The sequence below is a fragment of the Otolemur garnettii genome, unplaced genomic scaffold (assembly GCF_000181295.1).
Source record: "Otolemur garnettii isolate 467f Iridium unplaced genomic scaffold, OtoGar3 scaffold00014, whole genome shotgun sequence".
In the NCBI taxonomy this organism is placed as follows: domain Eukaryota; kingdom Metazoa; phylum Chordata; class Mammalia; order Primates; family Galagidae; genus Otolemur; species Otolemur garnettii.
Genome location: NW_003852409.1, coordinates 16,820,150 through 16,828,811, shown reverse-complemented (window position 1 = coordinate 16,828,811; position 8,662 = coordinate 16,820,150). Strand labels below are relative to the sequence as shown.

The window sequence follows — 8,662 nt, the reverse complement described above, 5'->3', positions numbered from 1 at the left end:
CAAAATTAAAACCAGTGACCGCCTCTGGAGAAGAGGCTGGGAATTAGAGCAATGGTGATCAGGAGGAATTTTACTCTGTGCTATTGGTATTCTTTTAACAATACAAATACATGCAGACACTATAGGACTTTTGTAATTAAAAAGAAAGGAAAAGGGCAGCACCTGTGGCTCAAAGGAGTAGGGCACAGGCCCCATATGCCAGAGGTGGCAAGTTCAAACCCAGCCCTGGCCAGAAAACCACACACACACAAAAAAAAAAAGAAGAAGAAAGAAAGAAAGGAAAGAATGAAGGAAAAGGAGGGGAAGAAGAGGAAGAGAGAAGCAGGGAGAGAAGGAGGACAGCGGCAAGGGAGGCAAGGGAGGAAGAGGGGAGGAGGGAGGGATGAGGAGAACGTGAAGATGAGAGGAGGACGGAACCTGGAAAGCAGGGGAGGGATGAGGAGAACGTGAAGATGAGAGGAGGACCGAACCTGGAAAGCAGGGGAGGGATGAGGAGAACGTGAAGATGAGAGGAAGACCGAACCTGGAAAGCAGGGGAGGGATGAGGAGAACGTGAAGATGAGAGGACGACCGAACCTGGAAAGCAGGGGAGGGATGAGGAGCTGCGTGAGGATTGTCTCATTTAAAAGAAAAACAAAAAACAAAACTTCAGGTCATCCTCCAGATGCCCAAAGGCCTCTAGTAGGGACAGAGAAGAGAGAGGACCATATCCCTCTTCCACACTGATAGGTAGTTTTCTCTCAGTCTGGTAGACGCTCCCTGGAAGCTCAAGATGCCGTTGAACTTAATTCACCCACTCACAGGACCCAAGGAGAGCAGGGCAGGGTGCACCAACCAGCAAGCATTGCTCCATATACAACAGCCCTGCTTAGCAGTGCCCTGATGCTGCTTGGTCACCTCCAGTGACAGGGAGCTTGCTCCCTGTAATGGGAACGCTTTCTCTTTTGAAACAGCTCTGATACTCCTATGCTCCATCTTTTTAGAGCCTGAAGTGGCCTCCCAGTAACTTTCATCGCCCAGCTCTGGTTCTGCAGTCTCTGGGAAGATGGGCTCCCCCATCTAGACCTGAAGCCCTTCTACCTCATCATCCCAACTGTCCACCTTGGGACACGCCCCATGAATCCAGAATGGTGTCTGGGGCTTGTGCTTTGTTACTGGCAGAGGAAGGCAAACAGGGTTTGGAGAACAGAAGGGAGGGGAGATCTGTGTCTCCTAACTCTGCCCGAGTCCACCAACCAGTGCAACCTGGCCTTCACTTGATCCTCACACTTTGGGTATTTAAGCTTCATTGCAAAATGATCCAGACTCCAGCAGACTGTGGCCCAGCCCTTAGCCCTTCAGAATCCCTGCTGCTTTCCTGCCCAGGATGCAATCTCAGAAGCCCAGGAATCCTGTTCCAGTTCCAGCCCTAACTGCCCTCCAGTCGCTCAGGGCCACAGTGTCATGCATGTGAGGTGGAGCTAATCATAGGGGTTAGGACACTCTCTGAGCTGTGATTGGATAATGCTGGAGTGTCAGGAGGTCCTTGGATGAAATGCGCCATGAGAATCCATAGGATTATTATCTCAAGGTCTGAGCAATTGTCTCATGGGGCTCCCTAGAGCTGAGAAACTTTATACAAAAACTGTGCCAGATCCACTGTGGGGTGGGAGAGGGAGGATTGGAAGCAAACAGGCCAGCGATGATGGACCAGATCTCAAAGGCATCTACATTTAACACCAAACGTTTTCTCTGAAATGTTTACTGCCCAAGCAAAGCCAGCTCTGGCACAGACATGCCTGTCTTCCCAGAGCCCTGGGAACCCCTCTGCTGCATACCACCTATCACCTAACAGTGGCCGTTTGCCCAGAAATCAAGATGGGTAAGTCTTCTGACACAGATGGTCACTAATTCCACTTGACAAACATTTGCTGGGCATCTGCAGGAGGCCTGAAGAGGGCCGGTCTGAGCATCTGGATGCCTTTCCTCGGGGAGCTCAGAGGCCAGGGGCCAGGATGGAGAGACGGGGAAGCTGAGGAAGGAGCTGGAGCTGAGGATGAGCTTCGAGCAAAGACTGACTCAGAATCCAGATGTGTCTGTACAGCTCTACGCAGCCCCCATTCCAGGCCCTGCCAGGCAGAGAAAGTGAACCCAGCAAACTAGGCTCCGGGTTCCCCAGTTCAGGACACACACAATCTGTCCTAGCCCCAACAGGGCCCTCCGATGAGAGTAAGATGAAGAATGAGACTTCCCTTGAGCACGCCAGTCCCCTGTGCTCTGCCCTATCAGCCCACTCTGTCGTAAATCTGACAAGGCCCCTGAAGTCACCTCACCCGACCTCCTCATTTGGTAGCCAGAACAGTCATGCCCGAGATGGAAGGACTTGCTCTAGGCCCAGAGTATCCAGGATCGGAGACCAGAACCCTCCCCAGCCTCCAGCACATTTCCCTGCGTGCCAGGCTTCCAGAACACCCACAGCCCTGTAACACACACCTCCGCTAATGTGCACCACTGCACCTGCCAATGCAAGCCCTGGTCCAGGAGCAGAGAGAACATCCAGGCACAGGGCAAGCTGCCACAGCTCTCCTCAGGAAGCCAGCAGGAAGACAAAGAAAGGGTGGCCTCTAAGAAATGTCTCCAAGTCTAAAGAAATAAACCTCCAGGAAAAAGGGGACATCGGGCTGAATCCCTGGAATGCTTAGCTGGTCTAGGCACCAGCTAATCACATTCTTCACGGGCCCCTTACATCTCTGGTTTTCTTAATAGCTCCATTCCTCCCCACATTCAGGGTATGGCCTATAAGAATATCCAAGAAGACCAAGAGGGTTCAGGTTCAAGGGCCTGAAGTATCAGGTTGTGTAGAATTCCTGGAGAGGGCATGCCCCCACTTCCCACAGGGCTGCTATTGGACACCAATGCTATCTACAAAGGGCAGTGGTGATAGGTACCCAGAGAGGCTCAAGGGGTACCAGGGAGCAGGGCCCAGAACCAAAAGGAGAATAGACAGGGCCCCATATGGAAGGAAAATGCTAAATGAGAGAGGGCTTCAGAAAGCTTGGAGAAAGTGACAAATCCAAATTCTGCTGGGCACAGGACTGGGGGGGGGGTTCAGACTCACAGGGCACCATGGTAAAGAATATGGACACTAGCTAAAGAAATGCAATCTAGCCAACATTACTCAGTAGAGAGCCAGAGGAAGATGAAATCTGACTCTCAGGACACAGGAAGAGACATACTCAGAAAGTCAACCCAGAAAAGGAGGACTACACACCATTGCTGGACTCAGGGGTTGACAGGAATGTGCCCCAGAGGGAGCTCCATGCCACCTTGGATGTGGGGAGAATACATCTATGAGGGAATTGCTTGGCTAGCCACTAGCATGAAGCAGCAGTCATCCCCAAAACCCAATTCATCCTCAAATCAACTGCCCAGTTAGGAATCATTGTGTGTTAAAAGCCATAGGAAAGGTGATAACATCTGGATAGATGTAAGGAGGGTGGGTCTACACAGAGCCTAGTCAGCTGCTAACAATCACAGATTTTGCCTCCCCTGGTGAAAGACAAGCCTTGTATGTGGGAGGGAGGGAGCCCAGCTCACTGTCAAGCAACCCCATCTCAGCTGCCTCATCCACACACCAGCCCCATCCATGCAGCAGCCCTCATCGGGGCTCAGAGAGGGTTATGCATGTTTACCAAGTTCACTGTCTGTCCTGGGAGGAAGAAATGGTAGGCTGCAGTGGTGCTGGCAGCAGGAGCCCTAGAAACCCTGGAGAATTTCCAGTGTCTGTTGTGTGAAGAGGGAAGACTCTTGAGTTCCATTCAGAGAAGTGGCCCTGGCTTGTGATGATGGTGCGGCTAAAGGAGGCCTAAGGAGCCAGAATGAAGGGTACTACTATGGTGGGATAAAAACTGCAGTGCGCGCCTTCAACCCCTTCCCTCGCCTCTGCTTCCTGTGAAACTTGACCTTAATGTGGTTTCCCAAGTTGTATTTCCTTCCAAAAAGAGATTTCTCTATCTTTCAGCATAAACTAAAAAATTAGCAGTCAAGTCTCCTGATGATTTAGATTCCCGCAGAGCATACACAGGGGACTCTAGGTCCTCCCTGGGTAAGCCAGTAAAATAAAATTTTTGAATCTACTGCAGTCAGCATCTAAGCTTGGCTGGACCACAACACCACCAAGCCTAGCAGCCCCATGGGGCTCAGACATCCGGCAGGTCTTATGCACATTTCACCCCAGAGTTCAGGGCCACAGGAACTATGAGGCCGTGCAGGAGCATGTGGAGAGGAAAGCCAGCACTTAACTGGACGTCTGCTTGGGCTCTCAGCACTTTTGTACATGCTTTTTTATTTCTTTTATTTCTCAAGACAACTCCATAAACAGTTACTATTTGTATCCCAATTTATAGGCAAGAAAACTGTAAACTTATAAACTATAATAAGAAAGATTAAGAGTTAAACAGGTCATCTAGGTCACACAGCCAGTAAGTGGCAGAGGTGGGTTCCCATCCAAGCCCCAGGGACTCCTATGCTTGTAATGGGCTTAAAATTCATCCACAAAGTCTCTGTTATTCTTCCTTCAGAGGTAGGTTTAGTGACATGCCTCTAACCACAGAATATGGTAGAAGTGACAATAGGTGACTAACTTCCAAGATTAAAATACAGAAGGCATGTGGATATCTTCTTTGATTTAACAGCTGTGTTGGGATAAAATTCACACATCGTACAATTCACCAATTTAAAGCATATGATTCACTGTCCTTTAATATATTCACAAGATTGTGCAACCAATCATCACTATCTAATTTTAGAACATTTTTAGCCTCCCTTAAAAGAAACCCCGTACTCATTAGCAGTCACACCCCTTTCTCTTTTCCTCTAAACCTCCTGTCAACAACCGATCTATTTTTGATCTTTTCCCTCTAAGGACTTGCTTATTCTGGATATTTTAATGTAAATGGAGTCATACAACATGTGGTCTTTTGTGACCAGCTTCTTTTACTTAGCATAACATTTTCAAGGTTCACCCATATTGTAAGATGAATCAATACTTCATTTCTTTAGATGGTCAAATAATATTCCATTATATGACTTTGCCATGTTTTGTTTATCCATTCATCTGGTGATGGATCCTTGGGTCACTTCCACGCTATTATGAATAAAGCTGCTACGAACACCTGTGTACAAGGTTTTATACGGGCATATGTTTTCATTAATTTTGGATATATACCTATGAGTAGACTTGCTAGGTCAAATAATAACTCTATATTTAACTGAGGAACTGCCAAACTCTTTTTTTCCATAGTAACTGTACCATTTTATATTCCTGACATCAACATACAAGGGTTCCAATTCTTCCTCATCCTCTCCAACACTTGTGATTGTCCTTTTCATTATGGCCATTCTAGTATAATAGTATCTCATTGTGGTTTTGATTTGCATAACTAATGATGTTGAGCATCTTTGGATGTACTGTTGTCTAGCAGCACATCTTCTTTGGAAAAAATGTCTACTTAAATCCTTTGCTCATTTTTAATTGGGTAATTTGTCTTTTTATAGGAGTTCTTTCTTGCTTTTGCTTTGGTTATCACTTGCTCAGAGGGAAGCCAGCTGCCATATTATTAGGAAACTCAAGCAGCCCTATGAAGAGGCCCATGTGACAAGAAACAAAGCTTCCTGACAACAGGTAGCCAGGAGCTGAGGCCTCCTGCCAAGAGCCATGTGCATCTGCCATCTTGGAAGGAGACCCTCCGGTACCAGTAATGCCTGTTCAGACAAATGTAGACCTGCAGGAAGGAAGGAAGGCAGCAGCAGAAGGAGGGAGGGAGGAAGGGGGGGAGCGGTAAAAGGAGAAAGACAAACAAAAAACATCTCAGAAAAATTAGAAAACATATGTAGGAAACTTCATTTCTAGGATGATATATCCACTGAGAAAAACCGAAAAAGTCAGAAAAAAATATTTACAAGCATCTTCTTAGACATGTAACAAGATAGAGAGGAATTATCAGGCAGGATCTTAGGGGATGGAGGGTCTATGTACATAAGCCTAGTGCTTTTCTGGGTGAGTTTTCTCCTGGGGTATTTTCAAATTCCAGAGGGTTGACTGAAGTTTGAGAGGCAGAGCAGAGTCTCTGCCCACCATTCAGGCCTAGAGGAACAGGAGTTAGGAACAAGGACTTTCCAAGAAGTAGGGTTCTTCTGAACCTTCACCTTTTACATTGGGACCCTAAAGGGCTGTTCCTGAAGAATAGGGTGAACTGTCCTAAGACATGGTTCTCCAAAGGACTGCAGCTCAACTTCACTCTCAATTCCTAACATTGAATTAAGATTAGTCCAGATTGCTAGTGACCCCAAGCACCTAACAAGCAAATGAAGGTCTGCACTGAAAGAAAAAATAACAACTCTGTGTCTCCCCTTTGTAGTAAACATAGCACAATCAAAATGTAAAGATACAGAAGGGTTGAAAGAAAAAGGATGGAAAAAGATGTACCAGGCAAATATTAACCAAAGAAGCCTGGGTAGCTATCTTAAGGTAAGGATAAGTAGACTTTACCTCTACTACAAATAAAGAGAAGATCTCATAGCAATAAAAGAAGATTTCATGATAAAAATTCCAATTCACTGGCGGTGCCTGTGGCTCAGTGAGTAGGGCACCAGACCCATATACCAAGGGTGGTGGGTTCAAACCCAGCCCCACCAAACTGCAAAAAAAAAAAAAAAAAAAAGACCATGTCCTGATTAAAAAAAAAAAAAAATTCCAATTCACCAGACAGATAATTCTAAATTTATATGTTTTTGATATAGCTTCAAAATATATAAAAGAAAAAATGACAGAATGACAATGAGTAATGACAAATGTACAGTCATAGTAAGAATTTTAACACATGTCTGTTGATAACTGATAGAACAAACAGGAAGAAATCAACAAGGATATAGAATATTTGATTAACAAACTTAACCTAAACTTGACATATACAAAGAACATTGTATTCAGCTGCTACAGAATTCTTTTTTTTTCTTAAAGGAATATAAAACTATTGCTACAGAATTCTTTTCAAGTACACACAGAACATTTACCAAATTTGACCTTATCCTGGGCCATCAAGCAAATCTCTATGAATTTCAAAAAAACTAAAAGAATTGAGAGTTCTAACTAAAAGAATATGTTATCTGACCAAAATGTAAAATAACTAATAAAAATATAACTAGAAAATTCCCAATGTTTGGAAATCAAAAAATGTTCTTCTAAATAACCCATGGATTAAAGAAGAAATGAAAATGAAAACTAGAAAAAGAAATATTTTTGTTGAGATTGAGTCTCACCTTGTCCCCCTCAGTAGGGTGCTGTGGCATCGTAGCTCACAACAACCTCAAACTCTTGGGCTCAAGTCATCCTCTTGCCCCAGCCTACCCAGCAGCTGGGACTACAGGTGCCCACCACAACACTGGTCTATTTTTAGAGACAGGGTCTCCCTCTGGCTCAGGCTGGTCTCAAACTCCTGAGCTCAAGCGATCCACCCACCTTGGCCTCCCAGAGTGCTAGGATTACAGGCAACTAGAAAATACTTTGAACTATATGATAAACAAAAAAGCTACATATCAAATGTGAGTCTTCTGGATATTAGTAATGGTCCATTTTTGATGCTGATAAAAGTTACAAAGGTATTTTCTTTGTGATAAGTCACTGAACTATATATCATTTGGGGGAACACTTTTCTTTCTGTATGTGTGTATATTTTCATAATTTGAAAAATGCAAAAGAACATACCAAGCAGAATTTGAAAAGAGGACAAAGAGCTACCATCGGGCCAGAAATTCCCAGGAATTTCTGAATGCTCCCATGCAGATGGACTCCAAATGACAAAAAAGCCAATGAATGCTGAGGAATCTGACCAGCAAATGATGAGCTCCTGAGAAACAGTTGGATGGGTTTCCCCAGTCAAGCCCAGGGACTCTTCCAGGCTCAGAGCAGAAGGACTGGACACAAGGGCCAGCCAGGGCAGCTGGCAGGGACATGTCGGAGGTCTCCAACTCAGGTTTGATCACACACTGCCCAACACACTGAGCAGCTGGCTAGCATCTGTTCCCAACCTTCATTCTCATTATAGAAGATGAATTATTTATCTCTGTGGCTTCTAAAGAAAAGCAGAGAAAGGAGTGGAACAAGCCCGAGAGAACACTGTGCTGCCACAACAAACTTGGAAGAAGAAAGAAAATGCCCCGCAAATCAATGACAGTCCTAAGTCTGCTCTGCCCTCAGAACCTTATCATCCTGACTTCCTCTGGCAAATCAAAGATTCCAAGCACTCTCTAGAATCTGCACTTAGAGCTGCTCCTGACAACTTCATCTCACAGATTCACTGGGGGCTGACATTTCTAAAGAAAGGTAAGTCGTGTCCCCCAATGTCCACAGCTACCTGCAGCCCTCAAAACATATCCAGCCTGCCCATCACCTCCTGGCCCAGACTCCCTGGAGTAAAGGCAACCTGTTCCTTCCCCTGACCACTCATCACACTTGAGGCTATATCAGAGGACCCAAGTAGATTAATAATTTGGTTCAGAGACCCCAGGAAGGTTAATAATTTGGTACATGAGGCAGGCTAATAAGTTGGTATCCCTTTGCAAAGATACTATATATATTTTTATATATATATACATATATATACACACACACTTTTTTTTTTTT

General features: G+C 45.1%; 1 protein-coding gene across 1 annotated transcript in view; it reads right to left on the bottom strand.

The window, feature by feature from the left end:
* Positions 1 to 8,662, bottom strand: part of RGS3 (regulator of G protein signaling 3) — a 124,176-nt gene that overhangs the window by 109,722 nt on the left and 5,792 nt on the right. The gene's annotated exons all lie outside the window — the stretch shown is intronic.